The sequence below is a fragment of the Ostrea edulis genome, chromosome 4, assembly GCF_947568905.1.
Source record: "Ostrea edulis chromosome 4, xbOstEdul1.1, whole genome shotgun sequence".
Classification (NCBI taxonomy): Eukaryota; Metazoa; Mollusca; class Bivalvia; order Ostreida; family Ostreidae; genus Ostrea; species Ostrea edulis.
This window is the reverse complement of record NC_079167.1, coordinates 35,739,657-35,763,901: the sequence shown is the minus strand read 5'-3', so window position 1 is coordinate 35,763,901 and position 24,245 is coordinate 35,739,657. Positions and strand designations below refer to the sequence as shown.

General features: G+C 34.7%; 1 long non-coding RNA gene across 12 annotated transcripts in view; it reads left to right on the top strand.

The window, feature by feature from the left end:
* LOC125668492 (uncharacterized) overlaps positions 1–24,245 on the top strand; it is a 72,507-nt gene that overhangs the window by 5,398 nt on the left and 42,864 nt on the right. For all 12 annotated transcript variants that reach the window (XR_007367638.2, XR_007367648.2, XR_007367642.2 and 9 more), the window contains 2 exons: positions 10,216–10,299; positions 21,824–21,885. This is a non-coding gene — a long non-coding RNA (uncharacterized LOC125668492). The remainder of the gene's footprint in view (positions 1–10,215; positions 10,300–21,823; positions 21,886–24,245) is intronic.

The following is a 24,245-nucleotide window of genomic DNA, read 5'->3' as shown; positions in this document are numbered from 1 at the left end:
AAGTGGTACCAAAAGAAGACCAAATATGGTTAAAATTTTACTTTTTCTTTATGTAAGCAATGCAAATGAAAAGTATTGAATCTTGTAGTCAGTGAATCAATATGCATTGGTTCACCCACAATATTGGTATATCAGTACTAACATACCGCCTTTAAAGTACTTGTGATATATAGTGTCAGATAATGTGTTCAAACACATGGCAGTACATGCCGATTAATCATCTATTTATACAGAATGTCCATCAGAACATAATCAACTTATTTTTTTAACCATCTAGTAGAAAGGAATGATCATGGTTTTTCCCCCATAAGATACTAATCTGAAATTTGTCTGAAAGGTGTAGTATGTTGATGTACCTAAGTGTTAGTTTTGGGATGAAAGTCTGAAAAATGAAACCAGGGAGTGAAATAATTTTGAAGACTGTCAGATTTCTTTCTAACTGGTTGTGTGTGTGCCGTCTGCTAGGTGTTGGAGTAAGGTAGTTCATTTTAATCATGTAAATGTAGTAAGTCTGTAGTTATAGTACATCCAGTAAGTGCATTACAGGCAAGACTTGTGAAATGAATTTATCAGCTGAGAAAAACACATGGCAGAAATTTTGGTAGAGACTTGGAAAATTTGACATTTCCTCTGTCAGCATTTAAACCCAGCAGGCCATTTCTTCATACTTCTGTTGTACATGACTGTTGCCAAGGTAACAGAGCTGCTGACAGTAAAACGAATTCAGTGTCAAACAAGAGAGATTTCTGAGTTTTTCAGATGTGTGACTTTTGATTGGTTGGCTATTAGAATAACAATGCAAAGCTCAGGGGGAAGGGATTGAGGGATGTAGGCTAAATAGGAATTGACCATTATGGGGGTAGATTTGCTCATTATTTGAAATGGTACAATGGGAGAGTCATTGATGCTAAGGACATAATTCCTATTACCTGTGTATTTCTGAGCCAACTTCTTTAATTAAATTGGCAGTTTTACTGATGATGTTTGGCCATTAAATGGAGGGAAATGGAACCCATTAACAGATGGACATTTAAGAGATGAAGTGACATCAAGCTTTTATGAACATATACAATAGAACAAGATATCTCAAATATTTAATTGACATTACATACATGTGCATGTTTCTTAAATGTTGTAATGGGATATTTAAGTGATATTTAATGAATTTGTTATCACACGCACATTGTCAAACACCAAGAAAATCTCACTCATGATTTTGTTACTCCAAGTTATTTAAGAGGGTGAGAAATAAGTATTGATTTGTTCATCAATTATGACACCTGATTTCAGCCAGCCCTGTGTGCTTCGGTTGCAGGAACCCTGTCTTCCATCTGTTCCTTTATTTTCTGCCAGGCCCCAAGAGACTTGATGGCTTATACATTAACAAAATTAATGAAAACAGGCACAGAAATTATTTATTTTGATCGGTGTTTGATAATATTTAAATGATATATTTTGCTCCTGATATCTTTAGCAGAACATGTCTTGCAGAACATCGAGTATGCTACATTTTGCGAATTATGGTATATTGAGTGCAATAGAGATCTGGAGATTTTTAAAAATTTATATATTGAGCTTCCCACAGTAAATGTTATTTTTATACATTGAAAAAATGTTAGAACTAAAGACACAAGCCAATTGTTAGACATTTGATAGTAAATCCATTGCAAAATCATATATAAATCAAGTCTCTAAGTTAATTAAAGAAATTATCTTGGTGTCCAGAAAAGCATTACAAGGAACTTGTGTAGGTTTGACACTATCAGATGTGATGTAATTTTATATAGCATGGATAGATAGGGAGTAATCTCCCTTTTGTACTTTATCAGCGACTGACTAATGGCAAACCAAATTCTTCCATGTAGATCAGAAATTGTTACATTTTTGTGGTTTCTTGATAAACATTTGGGTCAATACAATGTTTCAGATGTACACCAGAACTTAGTCACCAAAGGGTTATAATATATTGAATATTCCATGTAATTACCAAACACCAAATTGACCCTGATTGCTTCATTTGAAGATCAAAGGGCAATTTCAGTTTCATATTGCATGATTGTTTATTTTGGTTCCTTGGGTGTTAAACCCCCCTGCTGGTCAGATATGTGTATTCTAAGTAAATATTGCTGTATTCAGGGGATGTTAAAATTAGTGCTTTATCAGAAAATCTCTCTTACCCTGAAGCTGTGTGGTTAGCAGATGTGAAAATGACTCTGTAGTTGTAATTTGCAACTGACCAATGCCCTGGGAATCCAGAGAGCTTCCTCAAATGGCCCAGAGTATTCCTCTGATGTTGTAATTGATTAACTTTGATTGGTTTTTATTGTGGTGTTTAGGGATATCTTGGAAATTTATTGAGTGCATGATACAGCATTTTCACAATTGCACTATAACCTAATTTATTGCAGGGGAAGTAATTTTGGATATAAAAGGTTTTTTTTTAGGGGGGGGGGGTGTTCATTTTAAAAAAAATGAAAATTCAAATGACCTATCTTTGAAATAAGAGTGGGTTTTTTTCTTACCTGAGTGATTAATGTGTTTTGATGTTGTATAAAATTTCTTTAATTTTAATCATTTCTTGTGTTGGCTGAAGGTGGATTCAATCTGAATGGGACTATCCCAACATGGAAATTACCCAGTATATGTACACAAACACTTCATTTTGCTTATCCCTCTTACCAGACTTCTCTTTACAATGATAACAATGACAGTTTTTGTGTCAAAGTCAAGACAGAGAACTGAGCCCTCTGGGCTGTTATTTTTCAGAGCCAGTTATTTCAGCTTGAAGGGGCTGTAATGTAGGTCTCGTTTGATGTAGGTAATATGGTGATATTTACTGAGTAATCATGCTGATTTGATCAGGGATCTATGGTTCTGAATTGGTTTGGTCACTGTAATATAAAATCGTATATTGTCCACTCGTGTGTCTGCGTGTTTGCAAAGAGAATTTATATTGTCTTCGTGTAAAAAGGCCGGAAAAGGCCATTGGTAACTACAAAGTTTAATATAAATTCTCAAATTTCCTGTTAGAAAAATTAAATACTTTAGGTACAAGTTCTTATGAGTTGTAAAGGAATAAATATTAGATTTAAAGAAAAGAAGATGTATGCATTCAAGTACAGGTTTATAGATCATTGATTGGCTACATGTGTGGAAGACCTGCTATTCTTGTTCAGAAATTTATCTTCCTTGTAAGAATGGCAATGAAATGGTGGGGATGGGATCAATTCCTGAGTTTGCAAGTAGAGAGTGACACCATTTTTGGGGTATTTAGCTTATTTCAGGGAACTTGGCTCTTAAAGGTTCAATATACAGGATATGGTTGAGTTTTTTGGATTCTTTAATTGTATCAGTCATAAGCAGGAAATAGAGGCAGCTCTGGATTATCCTAGTACCTCTTCAGAATACACCAAATCTTGTCAACAGGAAAGAAGTGAGGTGACATATGTCAATAATGACCTAATAGAGGGAAACTTGATGTTGGAAAGCTACGTGCGCCAGCACAGCTGACCTGTAAACATTTTCTTTGCCTATATACCCAGGATGTTTACTGAGGTTGATAGTCTTCTCAGGTTGCACAAATATTTTATCCAACTCATGACCAGAAATAATGGCCACATCCTGTGGCAAGCCTGAATGAAAATGCTTAGGGTCCTGTGCACAAACAAGAGATATGATCTGGTTTAAGCTAGTATTTATCTATAAAGAGGATTATTATTTTTCTTCTGTTTAGTCTAAGTCATGTCATAACTCTGAAAGGTGTTAGCCATGTGTAAATAACAAGAGTATACTTGTTGTATATTCAACTTCAAGCTTATTTCATTTTATTAGGCAATATTATCATCTACATGTTTGCTCTGTTTTTCAAAAACAAGATTTCTAACTTGCATAAATATGTATAATAACTGAAGAAACTTTTCAAGTCTGTTTGCTCAAGGTTTCAAACATAAAATCTACCTATTTATGATTAATGTAAAGTGTATTGTTAAGATTGTTTGATTAGATTTTTAAATTAAATGACTTAAGTCCACATATACAAATTGCAGGTACTCCAGTTCAGACAGTACAAGTATATTTAAGACATTTAGAACAAACCCTTATAACCACATATAAACATCCAAGCCATTCCTACCGGCATCTCAGTTAAACTAATGTGTACTCAGTGGTCTAAATGTCTTTTATAAGGTTTGTTCTAAGACTTTTAGATCACAAATCTACCTATTTAGTGACTGGAATATCAAGTCTTTACCTCCAACTCAGAAGATTTGACGCATTACATAGCGATGTGGTGTATGACTATGAGAAACTTCATAATTCAGCCAATCTGGACCATCTTCTATAGAAATTAAACTGTAGATAAATGGAGGTTTTATTTTGAAGGTAAATACTCTAAGCAGTTGGATCATGACACAGGATGTGTGTCTTCAGATAATCTTTACAACAAGCAAACAAAAAGAACCAAACACTTTTCATTGACCCCAATTCAACATTTTTGATTCTTTTCCCTGATTTCGTGTCTTACCTAGATAAATAGTTTTCTCTATTTGGCACCAGTTTGCACTATTGTTTTTGAAATTTTATTGTCAAAATCCCTACATAGAAGATTTGATTGTCTAAAAGCCTTCAAGTCATAATATGATCCCACAAAACATAAAGGATTTCAGTTTTTGGTTGTGAGAAATAGATTGAAAGGAAATGTGTATTTTAAAAGCAAGGTGGAGAAAAAAGTTGAACTGGGTATTACTTTCCACTGAACACACCTGATTAACTCCCAGGTATAGTGTTAGAAGGGCCGAAGATGGGCTGATCCTTGCATATCCATTCTTTAGAAAGAAAGAAAAGATTAAATCTTTAAAAATCAAAAGTTTCGTTTATGTGAGTTGAAGAGGAGAATTTGCCTAATCAGCATATTTATCAAGTTTGGACAAAATCAGTGGCACAACAATAGTTCATGGTGTAATTGAGAGAAAAAGAGAGCCTTGGGCCCCAATACCTCATCGTAATCGGAGATAGTTGACTAATACCTACCTATTAATTTCTCAGAGTGTTTGTAATCAAATTGCATTGTAACTTTAAAGGATTCTTAAAAGATAATGTATTTTGACTCGTGCACACTCTTAAGTATTTACCTTTGGTAAAAAGGTGACAGTTAGAGAGATCATTTAGTTAACCTGCAAGATTTTTCATTCTTCAAATATGTCAAGTATTCATTGATAGAATGCCTTCAATTTTAATTTTTTTTTTTTAAGGTTGAAGAACTCTGATTTTTAGAATTCTTTATTTAGAAAAGTTTTATTGAAATTGTGGTTCTGAGTCATGGATGAAAAAAAGGGTACAAATTTGACATAAAAGTAGTAATTTCCCTCTTCTTCTCTGTAAATAGGACAGTTATTCGAAAAACATATCTGCACTGCTTTTCAAGAGTCCTAAGTAGAATTTCTACTTCCGTCTTAATTTGGGGGAATTACATTGGGTGGAAGATGACAGGAAATGATATAATCTTGTGTGTGCATATGAATATTGTGTTCAAAGCGGCATGTTTTGTGTACCGGGAGAATACACAAACAGGAAGTCAGAAGGGGGAGAGTGGTGGTACTGATGGCTTTCAGATGTCTTTGTGGCCCCCACTTATAAGCCTCTTGAAAAACTATGAAGATCTAGGATATTGGCTTAATGTCAGGGCACATGTTCTCATTAAACACACTAGGGGGGATATGCTAGCAGTGAAATGTAGGCAAAAATGAAGAAATATAATTTCTGAGGACATTAAGAGTTAGAGCAATTCAGATTTTGTAATTATAATGTTTTCAGTTTGTACAGGATTCACCCGCTGTCTGCATCTTTTCAACCTTGGGCATTTCCCATCTGTGTACCTAGTAGATGTTTTGTTTCACAGTAGTTATGAGTATTTTATCACTCGTACATAGTTGCCCATTTTATTCATTTTTCAAGAAAGCTTAATGTATTTCCAGCAGTGCTGAAATTTAGCCTTCCCCAGTTACCCGAAGTAACCAGCCATATATCAAAAATAAAAAATATGGATTTGTTTTCTTCATAACCATTGGTACTTTGGATAAGGTCAATTGATTGGAATTCAGATTGGGAGGGTTTGAAGGTTGACATGAACATTTTCTAAGCAGATCATGTGCAGAGTGGAGGATATGGCATTTTCATTGACAGATGGTGAGCAGAGACGTGTTCCCACTGTCTGTCCATAAATTAGCAAGCAGAAGATAAAATGTCCTCAGTGTTTACTTTTACTAAGTCTTAATTCCTTGGAACATGGCTCTTGATTATATTTTTCCAGCTGTCTTGTATGAAAATAACATTTGTTTTCAACAAGTTAATTATTTTGATGTGTTGCATGTATATATATTCTAAGGGAATGCATTAATTTTGCTCCTGTGGCTCTGGTGCCATATACTCTTAATTTGCTTTTGAATTTTACAGAGGAATAAAAATTAACAGCTATATGGAAATTTTGAAATTGATTGAAGAGGATGAGAATTAGCCAATCACAATGTAGCTGATTTGAATAGCAGATGCTGAGATTGCTACCAAATATCCTGTTTTTCGTGGCCTCTGTAAATACAAAATTCAGTAATGAAACATAAACGTACTAATTATTGAATTACAAATTAGATCTTGAGATTTTCTGTTTATTCACCCTTTGCAAATGCATTTCAACATCTGTTCCCAATAATATACTAAGAGCTTACATATATATGCTATATTTCAAGTGGTCAGTTTGTATTAAAAGAGAAACATGTAGATCCGGCTGTCATGTGAATAGTCACGAACTGTATGGAAGTTGAAGGTCAACAAACATTGCACTTAGCATGCACTCTGTAAGAAGTAGAAAAATTGATTGAAATAGGATACCAAAAATGTTTATATTGATAACTTTGGCTTTTCATTGACAGCAGCTATTGTTTCTTTGAGAATAAATCTGCCTCAGTCTATTTGTAGTCAGATAAATGTTGTTCACAAACAACAGGCAACTAGAATTTTTTGTATGTTTGCTGATTCTACATGAAACTAAACAGTACTAATATAAAGTAGTGAAAATTAAGAGTTTCATAAGCCTGACTGGATACAGTAATGAGTTGGTTTGACTCCCCTAGATTGTCATTCATGGGGGCCCATTTTTATCAGCTTTTTTTTCATTGAATGTTTACCTTTGCCATCTGTTTGTGTTCCTGCTAAATTGGGGATCCATACAGGGAGTAAGTTCACAGAAGTTGCACTACATGCCCCCCTCCCCTCCCCCTCTACTCTAGCATTTATAAGCTTCTCTATGCAATTATATGTGACATTAGGAAATCAAGATGGGGGTACTGTAACTATTTCGTGTATTTCCATAGGGAGCTGAGCTAAGTACATTTAGTAGTGTGTTCCTATGTCCCCATACTATCTTGACTTTACCTTGAGTACCAGAAATCTTTGTCATATCCTTCAAGACATTACCTAGCTATTATCTACCTGATGGAGATAACAGTCACTGCACACACCTGTGAGTTGTGAATTGGGGATTAGAAGGTTATCCACAGTTTTGATAAATCATCAACAAAACACACCTCTGCCTTGTGTTGAATTTACCTGAAATAACAAAGCATAAGTTTTTCATTCTAACAGATCTTTTTCTATGGCTTCAATAATTTTTGCTTGTCTGACAATGTTGCAAAAGTTTTTAGCTTATTGCTAAGAAATGTTTTTTTAAAAAGTAATTATAGACAAAACATCTCCATTGGTGCCATGTTTGGTGCTTTTGTGACATACATATGACCAGGGACCTATATACTTAGTATATAGCCCTATATACTTAGTATATAGGTCCCTGATATGACCTATGTACTTTTAAACCAACATTCATTAGCCTGTGAGAGAAACATTCTCACTAATGATAATATGCCCACTGTGAACATGTTGACCATCAACAGTTTGTGAATAGAAGTTTTTTAAAAAAAAACATTTGCAGGCTTATTACAAGTGAGAGGACTTTGATATGGGAGGGATGTTAGTTTCACTGTGAGCTCACCCACTTTTCAAAAACTTAAAATACTTTTAATTTGGAATTATCTTATTTTGGAAGAAATTGTTGGTTGAATTTCAATACCCCCTCTTGGAACTCTGCTCCTTGGAACTCTGTCTTCAGCATGTTTACTACACTAAATTGATTTTGACTGATTCAGCTCAAACTTCCTGAAAACTATATGGGGACTTTGATGTTTGCATATTGCAGTTTGTCTTTAGGAAGTCGGAAGTCTATTATATAAGGGGAAGAAAACTGTAGGAAAATTTTTTTATATAATGAGTTAGTAAAGTTTCAAACCTTCAATATGTTCTAGTTGATTCTAAGATAAGATATCTGCAAATCTAAATGAAAGAGACATTTTTATTTCAAATTAAAAATCCAAGGTACAGGACACTGAATATTGTATTTTGATTAAGAAAAAAGATCGATATTGGAAAAAGCTTAAAATCTAGAATTCAAAGTTAATCATTTATTAAAATCTCTGTACTATTGCAATATATTGAAATTCAATCCACCATTTCATTGTGAAAAAGGGTGATTGTTACACCATCACCGGCTGGGTCCACGGAGAGCGTGTATTGGGAAGCTAATAGGTGGGTGGCAGCTGGTCAACTTGGGGCTTACCTATTTAAATTTTTGAAATGTTATTTGAAATTTATGTATATAGGTACAAGCTGTTAATTTCCAGGGAGACAGGTAGCCAAAGAACATGTAATTTAACTTAAGTAACAGGTGGTGATTATAGTGTCAACACAAAAGACGGGTGCATTGCGTCTGCCGTTTTTTTTGACGATCAGATATAATACCCTCCTGTTACGCAGAGATCACAACAGGCAACACATGTATGGCAAAATGAAGTTTTTCAAAATAAGATGAATTGATGATATATTTTATTAATGTTTTATTATTTGTGGAGTTTTTTAGTTCGATTTCCAATGACCTTCAATTTTTCAAAATCTGTTACATTTCTTGATGATTTGAATATCACTGTTGGTGGATGATTTTTGGATGGATGGGCATTGTAGTATTTTTGAATGGAAGGATAAAGTAATTTGTGGAAAAGTTTACTGCCATAAAATTTTCTTAATGTTTTATGAGAAATGCATTAAAATGCATTTGGTATGTTGTAGTTATCAGTTGATAGGAGGAGTTGTCTTTCTTGTCATATTGATATTGCAAATAACATAGCCATTAACGATGAATTATTGATTGAGGAGTCATCTAAATGTGTATTATTATAAAAAGTCTGTCACTTTTACTGGAGATGTAGTCACTCATGCATAACTAATAGCAATCTATAACCATAAAAACAGGAAACTCTGTTTTTATCAGAAATTAGTTGAAAGAATTAATATCAAGCTTTTCAGGGAATAAGTGTGCAATTTATTCTTTAAAAAAATGAGACGTGCTATCATGTCACCAGCAAATTATTGGAGAAAATCATTTTCCCAGTTATCTAACGTTGATGTTTTGAAACAACATCTGGGATTTGAATGAGAAAAAATTGTTTGTAATTTGTGAACCATATTCATTTCATTTTCCCCTCAATCTATGTTGATAACATCAAAACAGATGCTAAGATTTTGATGATGGAGTCCTCCATTAATGATCAAATAAACTTGAATCAAAAAGAGACCTCTTTTTCTTTAGATGTTCATTTTTCTCAAAGTTTCACTGCATACTTATATACATATATTCACAGAACATCAGAGGTATACATTTTCAGTTGTCTAAACTGCCCACAGATGTATGATTACATTAATCTGTTTCCAAGTTAATTGACAAGGTATAGAATTCAGAAAATAAAAGATTTTGGTGTAGTATGATGGGGAAAATGACCTTGCATAACATTGGGTAATTACTCATTGTCAGACATAGATATTAGCATTGTAGTAGATTATTAATACATTGGACTTCAAAAGAAATGATGTCATTGATGTCTACACACCTGAGTTACTTGGTGCAGCATTTGAATATAAAACTTTTTGTTCATATTGTTAAAGGGAGAAATCCTTGTGCATTTATTATGTTGTGTAAATGCAGGAGAATTTTTTGGGGTAAGGTAATAGTTTACGAATGTGGGGGGTTGAAGTTTCCAAACAGGAAAATGGTGATTATAGAAAACTCTCTAAAGACAAACATTAATCATTTAACATACTTTTTAATTTATTTTTTTGTAGATGTGGAACTTGAAATGTTGTTAATAGACGTGAAATAATGAAGACAATGAAACAAAATCCAAATGAAGTTTTTATGTAGGCATGGTAAGAAAATTATCTAATTCATATGTTTGTAATGTTGATGGTCATTGTGATTTGTTGCGTAAAGCAATGATTTCAGAATTGATATTGTATATGAAAATATGAAGTGGACAGACCCTGGAGTACAAGCAGTGTGAATCACGATGATCACCACTGCATACTTAAAACCTGTGTGTGTGACCTTGATTTTGAATATTGGGATTTCGGAAAGCCTTGTTCCTGTACCTCTGATCTTGACCCATTTTTTAATCTGAAGGGTTAGTTTCCCTCAAATCCTCAGAACTTTCATAGGTGAAATATTCTCATCCCAAATATAGGGAAGTAAATGCAATATTTGTGTCAGTCATTCTTAGTAATAAGTGACTTTTTGGCCAGATCAAACAGTCTGAATCACAGGAAAAAATTGGGTTGAATCATCACCCAAGCCTGGGATGCGGTTGGCTGATTCTTTACAAATTAATGGTCTATTTATACATCTACACACTGCAATTGATCCCTTCAGATACATCAATTAAATAATGGGCCTACAAAATACCAGTGGTACTGCAAACATTCTTTGAAAGTTGGTAACACTTTGATGTGACACAAGTCAATAAAATCCTCACCAAAGATTAGGCTTGGGTCTATGCTTTATCTGTTATTATTAATTAATCACCCAATAGTATGACAAAGTAGATAATGTGTGGATGGCTTGCTTGTTTGTTTGGAACAGCATGCCTTCACTTCCCAGTGACTACCCCCTCCCCAGTGACTATCCTCCTCCCCAGTGACTAACCCTCCTCCTCAGTGACTAACCCTCCTCCCCAGTGATGACCCCTCCTCCCCAGTGACTAACCCTCCTCCCCAGTGATGACCCCTCCTCCCCAGTGACTAACCCCTCCTCCCCAGTGACCACCCCTCCCCCCAGTGACTACCCCTCCCCCCAGTGACTAACCTCCTCCCCAGTGACTACCCCTCCTTCCCAGTGATGACCCCTCCTCCCCAGTGACTACTCCTCCTCCCCAGTGATGACCCCTCCTCCCCAGTGATGACCCCTCCTCCCCAGTGAACCCAGTGATTACCCCTCCTCCCCAGTGACTAACCTCCTCACCAGTGACTACCCCTCCTCCCCAGTGATGACCCCTCCTCCCCAGTGATGACCCCTCCTCCCCAGTGACTAACCTCCTCCCCAGTGATGACCCCTCCTCCCCAGTGACTAACCTCCTCCCCAGTAACAAACCCTCCTCCCCAGTGATGACCCCTCCTCCCCATTGATGACCCCTCCTCCCCAGTGACTAACCTGCTCCTCAATGACTACCCTTCCTCCCCAGTGATGACCCCTCCCCCCTCCCATTGACTAACCTCCTCCCCAGTAACAAACCCTCCTCCCCAGTGACTAACCTCCTCCCCAGTGACTCATGATATGATCAAAATGGAAACACATGAAAAGCTTTAATTTATTCATTTTATTATTTTTTTTTACTAATTTTGCATGTTTGGTGTCTTCCATTAGTATAGTGTGTGGAATTGATTCGGCTTCAGGTTATTTATAGAGAGATGTAACAATCCTCAGTTGTGTGAGGTATTGGTTATCATATTTATGTTTGAAGTAGGGCATGGTATATCAAATTAATTAATTGAAAGGTGTTTCTATTTTAATCCTAAAAAGATGAAATCTCACTCAGCAATGTTGACATCATTTATGGCCTTACCTACAGGTAATTTTGTAGAATTTATCAGAAATCAATGGATTTTAAAACTATTATCTGCTGAGGGCATGAGAAAGCACATTATTTTGTAACTCCAATATACAGATGAAATATTAAACATATTTTCTCTGCCATGCAATACAGATGCATTTCCCCGCAAAGTTCAGAAGGGACATGGGAAGCAGAAGGGGGAGGGGCATTTACATTATTCAATGTGGGTACCTTATCATATTGTAACCTCAGATTGCACCACAATACACAAATTAAATGGCTTATTTTTGGTCAAACAAAATCTGTGAGAATTGAAACATCTGCCATTGCTTGTTGTTTGACAAAAGAGCAAGTTCTTCATTGGGTGCTTGGAGGTCCCCCAAAGTAACAGCTGATTTCTTCAGGGTTATAACCTTGTCATCAATAACAGGGATCTGGGGGTGAATGTAGAAAGAACTCTTTTGGACTGATGTCATTAAGAACTGAAATAGCTAATACAGCATAAATTGTGTTTTTATTGTTATTTTTTTGTATAAATCTCTGTAGATATTTGTGAAACCACTAAACGTTAGACTTGAATTAAATCATTAAAAGTACATCATTCGTATAATATGTATGTATATTTGCAAATTTACGAGAAAGATTTTGGGGACCTCCCATCTTAATTGCAGAGTTTCTGCTTGGTTTTAAAGGCTTTTCCACCAATTGATTACTCTATCTCCTAACTGATTATATTTATAAACCTGTGTGGATTTGGTTTTCATGGTGTTGTAAATAATACAAGCTCCCTATACATACACCCTCAGGTTTTCATAAAAACAGGAAATGAATTTGAAGGTACAGGTTGTCTTTGGGGGGAATTTCCTGACAACTAGAATCATGTAAAGTGCTCTCTTTACCCATGTTTTATCTAGGCTCTTAGCTAAAACCACAATCTGATGTGTGTAATATCAAACTGTAAAATTTGCCCTTTGAAGGAAGTTTAGCTGTAGGTGTGGGGAATCCACGGTTATGCAACTCTTCCTACTTCTGTAAATGAAGAAAGTGAACTGTTGTGTAAGTCTTGATTGGAAAAACACACAAGAAGGTTTTGACAGGTATTGGCATATTCAAGGTGTTCAACAACCCTAATTGTAGGTAGCCATGGGGGTCACAGTGTAAGTGAAGTGAAACAAATCAAGGATGAAATTAATGGGTACTTGCAAATATTATTGCTTTATTTATTTTTGCATTTTGCATTTTAGATTAATCAAATGATAGTGCAGCAAGTTATGACTCTTGCTAAGTACATTATATTTGAAACCATAACAAGAATCTGATCGTCAATGTTGGAGGTAAATTTTATGAAATGAAAATGCCAGGTGTATGGCTATATTAGTTTTGGGTAATTATCATCCTGATTCTAAATTTTGTTGCAATATAGAACATTTTTGTAGTATTGGAATTCGATGCAAACACCCCAGATGATTGTTTAAAACCCCACCCCAACATATATTTCTTCAAGCCTCAGATTTATTGTATAAATTGATACACAACTCCAGTGCTCAGACCCGACACAGTACATTATTACTAAAGTGATTAGTAACATTGGATAAATCAGACCGATTGATTTTGCATTTTGTTGAGGCATGTGAGTAATATGTTAGTTGGCTCGGAGCTGATGTTATGGTCTGTCTTATTCACCCCAGCTCATCAATAATGAATGTGGGAAATGGGCCTGTGACTGTCTCGCATATAGAGTTATCTTCACCATCAGCCCCATCTAACAGATGCTAAACAGTCATAGATTTCAAATTTTCCCCAAATATCTTATCAATATTCAAGTAGAGAATAAATTCGTGTTTCTTGTCTGAAGGACATACGTGACTTCAATCATCGATTTTAATCAGGAGTTATTCCCCTTTTTGCACATTTTTCATGTTGATTTATGTGGATGATTTTTCAGGGTGCATTTATTTTGGCAGGTCACCGACACAAGGTATTGACATTCCTTTCTTAATTATTTTTGTGAAGCAAGTGACACATTGACACCCCTGCAAACAGTAAGAACCCCCCTGACTCTATCATACACATTAAATACCTAGTGTTAATCCTTCCCATGTATACATGACATTATTCCCACTCCTGTGTTACAAAAACGTGGACAGCATTGGAACACATTATCTTAGCTTGTTTGCTTAGTCTGTGCTTTCTTTATAAACATACAAATTGGAGGATTTATCAGACAGAAAGTAAAATCTGTTCGAAAAGTTGTTCTGTTTAAACTTTTTTTTTCATTTCACTTTATTGTGTTAGGGTTCATGTGATAGGGTTTTGACTGCCTCAAATCAATACTGTACACAGACCCCAGGAATCAGTTTTTAGAATTGGTTAATTAGTGTTTCGTTTGATAAATGAAAAATCTACATGTTGGAAGAGATGCTAAAGTTTTTGTTTGAACATCTGCAGAAATGTTTGATCTATTTTGTGCAGATTTGCAAGAAAAAGTGATGTCACACTTGGGTTCCTCACATTTTAAAGGATTTGGTCAGACTCTGGAATAAGATAGTCCAGTGTGTAAAGCTCTACCTGAATCCAGATATTTTAGGAGACTTTCTGAAGTAGGTTAATCTCCATCTGATGTGACCAAATTAACTTTTATAGCATCCTGTTCAGTCCAATGTTATCCTTGTGCCAACGACCCCTTAATGGGTACTTCACAAGATAAAAAAAATCAGAACAGTGAGAGAAATATAAATCACATTCTTTCACAGGAAAAACATCCAACATAGACATAATGAATGAAAAGGGGACTCTGAATTGACATTCATGTGGTTTGTGAATAAACTAATATTTAAAATTGATGAGATACATAGATGTAAGCATGTTAATGCACTTAAATTGCACTGGCATTATAAAACTCCACTTGTGTTTTAATCATGCTTGTAAGATGTAAACCACTTGATTAGGGCTTTAATCAAATTGAAGGACTCTCGATCGTATATGTACTTGTCGTGTGACTCTGGTCCTAATATAGATGACATGAATACACCCAGTTGTTACATGTGATGCAATAAGATTTTTAAGTACAATGTGACCTTCACCCTCCTGCAAAATACTTGTTATAATACATTCTACTTGTATAAATATGTTCAGTGCAAACTATTTGTTAAATTCTATAAATACATATTGTCATATTTCATTTTTATGTCCCTGTAATCGGAGATTTGGCCCCGGCCCTGTGGTATATAGGTTTTGGTCTTTTCGTCTGTCTGTAAAAACTCTAACCTTGGCCATAACTTTTGAAATGATGGTGATATGGCTTTCATATTTCACATGTGTATTCCTTGTGACAAGACCTTCTTTTCTTTTTTTTTTTTGGTGTTAAAATTTTTGTCATTGTGATCTTGATCTAGGGATTCTACCTACTTTTGAAAAACTTTTACCTTGGCCATTATCAACTTTGCTGCAATACTAGAGGAAGGGGGGGGGGCACATTAGTGTTTCACAAACATATCTTGCTTCTTTCTGTTAGATTTAGGCTTTTTTGTTTCTACCTATATAAACTGTTTTACAGTTCATATATTTTTAAAACATTACCTCAACAAGCGGCAAAATATTACTCATTTTAATTTATGGATTGAGGGATTTTTGGATGATATCAGCAAGTGACATGTTCAACAACCTACATTTTCAATGGCTTTTAATTTTATTTGGTGGTTTATTTGAAATTCAGGTAGAAAATGGCTACCATTGGATCTGATTTACAGCCATTTTTTCTGCTACCCAATATTACCTAAAGAAAACATTCTTTGCAAGGCCTTTGGATTCACAGAACAGAACTACACATATTTTATGATTACATATCATTTGTTCACCTAGGTTCAGAAATTCATATTGAGTTTTTGAAAATGCATTAATTTTGTAGAATTTAAGAGTAAACTAGCAGAGCATACTTTGCTTAATTGAAATTTATATCGCTTAAAAATTGAGACTAAAATATTGTATGTATACTTATTTTAGTGGGATTCATATTTTAGCTCCTATGGTGATAAAAAAAAATGCACTAATTTAGGGTTGTGCTAAGACAAGAAAATCTTTATTTATCCATTACCAAACACAGAACAAACACTAAATCAATGACTATGCCAAATATTAATCAGCTCAGATTGTTCCAAATAGCAATCAGCTCAGATTGTACCAAATAGTAATCAGCTCAGATTGTACCAAATAGTAATCAGCTCAGATTGTTCCAAATAGTGAATCAGCTCAGATTGTTCCAAATAGTGAATCAGCTCAGATTGTACCAAATAGTAATCAGCTCAGATTGTTCCAAATAGTGAATCAGCTCAGATTGTTCCAAATAGTAATGAGCTTAGATTGTTCCAAATAGTAACTAGCTCAGATTGTACCAAATAGTAATGAGCTTAGATTGTTCCAAATAGTAACCAGCTCAGATTGTACCAAATAGTAATGAGCTTAGATTGTTCCAAATATTTGATACTCTAAAAGCACAAACAGTAAATGTTCTTGTGAAGCTGGAGTTTTTCTCTGAATTCTTTGTATAGTACTGGTTCTTTTCGTAAATCTTGCAGAAAACAAGAAGGAATGAAAAGCCATGGTGTCTTGATGGGATAAATTAGTATATGATTGCTGATCATCTTCTCCCAAAGGAATTCTGAACTCTGTAAACACAGTTGAAAAGATCTGACTAATTTGATTAAAAATGACTTGATTTACTACAAAAACCAGTAGCGGTGGCATTCTACTGAAACAACATAGATGCACTTGAAGGCTGAAGAAAATTATTGATTAAACGCTGTAAATAGCTGTGAAAAGTAATGTAAACAGATTAGAAGGAAAATTTAGTTTATTAAGGGTCAAAGGTCAAGGTAAAGGTTCACTAAATGACAGAATGTGAAAGTGATATGAAGTCCAGATATTTGAAACAAAAAAAGATAGTGTGTAAACATATATTTTGTGACTAACCTTGTCAAAAGCATAACCATTAGTTATTAATGGTGTGTTCACAAATGAAGCATTGAGTGTTGTTTGACCTGAGTAAAAGATATCTAATTAAGCTTATTCTATACTAGTCTTTTTGATCTTCATCGAATCTGATTTGTGAAATATGTTGATGGACTCTTATGTGGCACCCATTAATTACTAATGGACTGTCTAAATGAAGATTGGTTTTGAAAAAGAACAAATAATTATGCTGTTTTCAGCTAACTTCCCGTTCTTATCCAGATGGATGGTGGATTTGCATGATGTGTAGAAGTCAAGGAAACGGATAGTGTTTCACTCCCGATCCTGGTGCTTCCAACAAGCTATCATTTTCTACCCCAGTGACTAAGGCAATTATTTCCCAAGTTCTGTTATAGGAGATTTCACTGGAGATGTCGAACATCCCAGTGTATTGATGGCATGGATAAATTGTCATGTTTAGCTCGCTCATTATGAAGGAACGGATTGTCAACCCTATTGAAGGCTCATAGAAATTTATTTGTATGGGGGGAAATTTTATTATTTTTACTGTGCAAGAAGCATCTGGGTCTGTAATTTGATCACTTAAGCAAGGCTTAAAGCTCTCACCAGGGAAAAGGATAAAAAAATATCTAATCATGATTAGAAAACTTTCATCAATAACAATTAATTCAGAGTCTGAAATGTGTAAGCTAAGGACTTCTATGGGAACTTTTATTTCTGATCATTGTGTAGTCTTGAATCGTTATTCTCAGTGGTAAAAAAGTTGTATTTATCTTTTAATGTAATGAGATGAAATTGTTTCAAATTGAGCATCATCTGTATTCTTATGGTCAGTGAAGCGTGTCTATTGATTAGAACAGAAAATGAGTATTCGTTAGAAATCAGATCACCAGATAAGGGTGATGTCATTTGTCAAGTATGAGTCGTCAAATCTATTGATATGACTCTATATTGAATATTCTATGAAAATATTTCCTTCATCTCAATTTTCTTATCTCCATTTCAAATCAAATATTACTCACTGAAAAAGTATCTCAAAAGGCTTTTAGTTCTAGCAAATTTGATGTCGCTCATTGTTTTTATGCCCCCATGTTTTCCTCACTAACTGTGCAGCATTAGTACTATCACGCATGGTACATAATTGTTTATCTAACACTAGCCTGGTGTGGAAGTGCCATTTGGTTTGCAGAGTGGAATGAAATGCTTCACTTGCTTCCATTTGTGATGGTTATCTGTTTTACAGGATCAAGCTTTACTCATTTCCAAGATTACTTAATAGATTCAGAGCCATACAAGTGCAGACGGAAGGCTCTCCAGCATTGTACAGTTACTGCAGTGTTTGTCAACAAGTTCTGCTTGTATATAAGTTGGTCAGTGCAGTTTTATTGATCAGGAAAATAGAGGAGACTAGATATTTAATACGGTACATTGGGTTCACAGATATAAACAACTAAATTTTTCTCTTTCCCACTTTCAACTCTGTACAGTGAAAACAGTACAGAAAACGATCAGCCTGTGCACGTGTCGGTCCGTGCTGATTGGCTGTTTTACAGACTGTTCTTGGCTATCCTTGGAGCCACTGAATTAAACTAATCACTAAAACTAATTACACTATATCAATGAGTTACAAATCAAGATTTAGTTTGTTTGTTTTTTACCCATTTTTGAAAGAGTTATGGACCATGATATTCGCAACTTCATTGCCACAAAGCGCTGGCCCTTTCTGTGATGCTTGCCATCACGATGATGCCTCATAAGTTCCCCAAAATTTCCTTCACTATTGGTCTAATTTAGTGAAGTCAGATTTCTTTTGGACAAACCAAAAAAATATTATATGTTGAATCTAGATTTAAAGTTTAGTTTAGCATTGATTGAAAATCTAAATCAATGCCCTAATCAGATGGAACACTAATTGAAACCGAGAGCTCATATTATAGTCTAATAATAAATGTAGGGGAAATCTTATTTTTATGCCCCAGCCTATGCCATTGTGTATGCATGCACTATTTGGAAAAATAAAATCAGTTTATAAGACGAATTAAAAACTATAAAAGACTAATATGTTGCTAATTTTAGTTTGTTTTGTTTTTGTTGTTTGTTTTTGTGTGTGTGTATTTTTGGTGTTTTTTTTTTTTTTTTTTGTTCTTTGGCTATTGGTCTGCATCCATCCGTTGCGTGTCATCAATTGAACATTTTTAACTTCTTCTTGATAACTATCTTTTCAATTTCAATTTTCAAGTTTTGCCTACAAGTCAGATTATATCCAATTTTCCATTTTCGTCTATTTGATGATGCTGGTAATGTGTTTTGATTTCTTAATGTTAATATTGTTTGATATTTTAATGTAGAGTCAGTGTTACGAAGCAAGTTGATATTCATGGGGAAATCTACTACTATAACCTGTCTCCTATGACCATAGTTTTGATCATCACTTGATTGGTGTATCTTTTAAGGTGGCTCAATACACCCAGAAATAGTTTCTCAAATCAGTACGAATTGATTTAATTATAAAAGATATGATGATATACAATAAGTATATATGCCATAAAGGCAAAAAATTTACAAATTTGGATAAAAACATGATATGCCACATCATTCCTGACTTTACAATGTATCTCATGCAACTCGGCTCATGCACCCCTGGGTGTATATATTGATTTTTCACCTTGACATGTTATGACATAACAACATGCCATATAGCCTTGACATTTAATTTTTTGTTCACTAAGCATAAACTCTCTATTGTAATTCAAAAATTATACAAACCAAAAACAGCATGTCCGCAATCTTTGATCTCAAGGACATAAAAGTTCAGTAGTAGATCAAAGTATGCGTAGATGATGCTATAACACATGATGTGTTAAAACATCAATGGATTTTCCTGTTCAAGGACATTGGGATGTTTGTCATCACTTTTAGGTTTACTGGCACCACTGTATAAATGCATCCCAACAAACAAACAAAAAACTTGCAGTACAACGCAGAATATTATTTCAGTGTGTAAGCATACCATATTTAACCTGGAAAACATCCTTAAAAAGAATTGGTCACTATGATATATATTGAAGGATTGTGGTACATATTCAGGTGGATGAAATTGGGTAAGCAGGAGAGGTATTCATTAAAAATGGCCATATACATTTACTCAGCTAAGTAAACTTTGACTTTAAAACATCTTATATGTGGGCAATAATATACACAGAAGTCAGCGATGTATAAAGGGATGCACATTCTAATTAGTCTCTGGGAATAAATATTGGTTATTCTTTAATGTTGAATATGATTTGACTACATGTGAAGCAAACATCATTACCTGGAGATTGATAATCAGCTTTGTAGCATATAGTGTGTCACCATTGCATGCAGGTGGGTAATCGATCACGTATATATCCTTACCCACTCAGTGTTTTGTGTTTTTCATGTAATATTTTAAAACAGTATCCAATTTCAGATTATAGTTATGTAGACTGGGGTCATTTTATGGCTTCATTTGTTATGATATGGTATTCTATACTTGGACTGGTGTTCATCACTCGGCCTCGGGTTCAGACATACATGAATTACACAGATACAGCAGGGAATGCTCGGTTTCATTTCCAGGAAGTATTGATGTGAGCTTATCCTCTTGGGGACAATTTTTTTTTATCTCACAAGAAATAATTTTGTTTTTCCAGGATCTGATAAAATGAAAATTGTTTTTTTTTTTTAATGCATATTCAATAAGTATGCCGGGTACTTGACTCTTTGATGTTACCAATCTCAAAAGCACATCATCAAAATAAATCTCACATACTGAATAATTCCCCTGCCATTTTAGTAATGAATTATAATTTTTTATGAGACATTGATAATTTTTTTGCTTTTCAATTATTAAACATTTCTATATCTGTCCCAGCTATATCAGTTGAAAGCTAGTTTTGTTGCAAATTGTTTAGATGTATCATTGTTTGGTATTGTCAGTAATTTTAATCTTTAAATCAACAGACATATACCCAAAATATGTCACTGGTTATTGATTTAGAGTATTTGAAATCCAAATCTATATTAGCATTGCTTTGAAGCCATAACACATGTAGACTCGTATAAGATTTGAAGCACAATAGGTTTGATGATCAATCTTTTTTGGCCCAGTTCATTTTTCATTATTACTTTTTGGTAGATTACCGGTAACAATTAGATTAATTTAACCTTAAAATAGTGTTAACTTTTAGTATATCAACTTCAGTTTCTATTCCCAGCTAAAGCAGGAGATACCTAGTTAAATTATGTCTGTCTGTCTCTCTGTAACAAGATGGTTTCCAAATTTCTCAAATTTTAGCAATGAAAATTTACCTGAAGAATCTGTATGACTACAGAATTACTTTTTACATTATTTTTTTTAGTTCGAATCCCCAAGGTTAAAATGGTTTTTAGGTCACATATTGTAAGAAATGGTTTTGAATAACATTTCAAATACTGCAATATGGAACTTCACAGGAAAAGTTTCCATGACTGATGCTCTATTGTTTTTCTGTGTAAAGGCCAAGGTCACAGGGTCCTATACTGTAAGAAGTGGAATCACAATGATGTTTCAAATGTATACAAGTTTTATTTATGAAACAGTCGCTCAAACCAAAGGATGACCCTAGATTTTTAGGTCAAAAGTTCATGGTTATTCGGTCTCAAATATAATGACAAGAAATTTGTTTCTGAATCTCAAATATTTCTGAATCTCAAATATTATTGAGCATTGACAATGAAAAGTGAAATGAATAGTTTCCATGACCTAAGGATGACCTCTTGTGTAAATTAACACAAATATTAATTACTTGCGTATGATAATTTGGGTGTGATATTTGTTGTGAATTAAATAGTACATCGTTTTGTATCTTTTATTGCAGAAAGGAGATTCAATTGACTATAATGGATGACGGATAAGTGAAGCAGGATTATTTAGTAACTGGTGAGTACTCACAAAGCTATCATATTTCATATGGGGAGTGTAAACAAACAGCATAAAGGACTGGTCTGATCCCCGTCCTCCTCCTGACTCTGGTTATATCAGTGACCAGGCCCTCATTGTCTGATCCCTGTCCTCCTGACTGTTATATCGGTGACCAGTATGCTTTTTGCTGACGAAGTACAGAATTATTCAGACTAAGGGATGTCATCACAGTTTATCCACAAGTTCACCATTTGTGAATGATGTGAACCTTTGGACTTGAATTGTCTGGCATATGATTACAAGTTAAAAGTTGCAACAAGAAGCCTGCAGAAACACTAAGAAGCCTGCAGAAACACTAAGAAACCTGCAGAAACACTATTGCCCTTTGACTCCCTGTGTATTGCATTAGGCCTTTCATTTGGTTGCTGCTACAATATTTTAGTTATTAAATTGGAAATCAATGGTCATTGTATGACCTTTATTAAATAAATATCATTATCTAGGATTTGATTAAGTGGTACATTGGTTCTCATTTGAAATCTGAACTTTTTTCACTCTGAAGTTTGAAGTTTCTTGAAAATTTTTAGATAGAGATTGTTTGATTCGTGAGAGGCAGAAAGGTGTGTTTTCCCATGTTTGTATTGTCCGATACACAAAGTGACAAATCGAACAGTTGGTAAATACTTCTAGAGTCTGGGGCTGTAATTGGGATCTGGGTATTATTGTTTGATTTGAGGGTCATGACAGCATACAAAGAGGGGGCTGAGGTGACCTGCAATTACCCTTTCTCGTCACAGACTGACCAAACAGAAAATTCTCCAGTCAAGATAACATGGAAAAGTTTCTGGCTAGTTAGAAACAAGTAGAAATCCCCTCTTCACTTTAAACTGAAAGGTCTGGGTCACTTATTGGAAGATTTTATGTGGGACACTGACCAGGTCAATTTCTTGATATCAGAAGGTTATTTTTAGATTTGTTGTATTCTTTCCTAAGTTCAGGAGTCATCTGGGTCTTAAAGTAATTCAAGAAATTCCCAAATCAAAAGCATTCATTTAAGTTCTTGACCATGTTTCCCTGTACGTGTTTTGGCTATAAGAATGGTCATATTTATATACTTGGGTCACACATACTTGTCTGCGTAAATATTATGTCTACAATGGCATGGACCTGCTCAATTTCAAATTGGTTACATAGAAAGAAAAGCAAAGCATTGCACTGGAGAGAGGTATTGGTTTACAGTCGGGATCAGTGTTATAAGCATTCTTCTTACTAGCCAAATATGTTTTGTCAATGATTGTTTACAGTAAATTATAGTCTGATTCCACACACTTTACTAGATTGATCAGACTGTACTTTTCAGCTAAGTTTGATATCAGCGGGTCGTACGTTTCTGTGCCAAGAAAAAATTCCTTATTCTAGAAACACATACTTTGTCTTTGAAATATCTCTTATGTCATTTGATGGATTCCCATAAAAGCTGGCATACATAAAGATTAGCAAGATTATCATAAGGAAGAAAAAGAAGTTAGTTTAGCAGCTGTTACCTTGTCATTGGAACTTTACAAATTACATTGAAATATTGTTGTTTTTTAAAAAAGTAAAATTAAATAAGGATACTCACATTGTGAATTTTCTTCTTATTTTTTTCTTGTTGTTGAAAAAAAGATTGATTTTATATTGTTTTACGTTCCTCTTGAGAATTTTTCAATCGTATGGAGATGTCACCATTACCGGTGAAGGGCTACAAAATTTAGGCCTATACTCGGCGCTTACGGTTTGAGCAGGGAGGGATCTTTATCGTGCTACACCTGCTGTGACACGGGACCTCGGTTTCTGCGGTCTCATCCAAAGGACCGCCCCATATAGTCGCCTCTTACGACAAGCAAGGGGAACTGAGGACCTACTCTAACTCAGATCCCTACGGGACTCGTAAAAAAGAAGGAAAATTCTATTCTATATGTGATGAGGAATAAAGAGCAATGTGGGTGATTAGAAAGATAGACATACATGATTCCAGATATTACAATTTTACATAAAAGCTTCCTGACATAGTGCAGATTTAAGTTTGTTAAAATCATGGCCCCCGGGGTTAGGATGAGGCCATAATAGAGGATCAAAGTTTTGCATACAAATATGCATGTATGTATAGAGAAAATCTTTAAAATTCTTCTTCTTAAGAACCATTGGGCCAAAGAAGTTTAGATTTACTTGAAAGCTTATTCCTGACATAATGCAGATTCAAGTTTGTAAAAATCATATGGCCCCCGAGGGTAGGTTGGGGACAGAATAGGGATTAAAGTTTTACATGCAGATATATAGGGAAAATCTTTAAATATGCAGGCCAAGGTGACTCAGGTGAGCAATGTGGCCCATGGGCC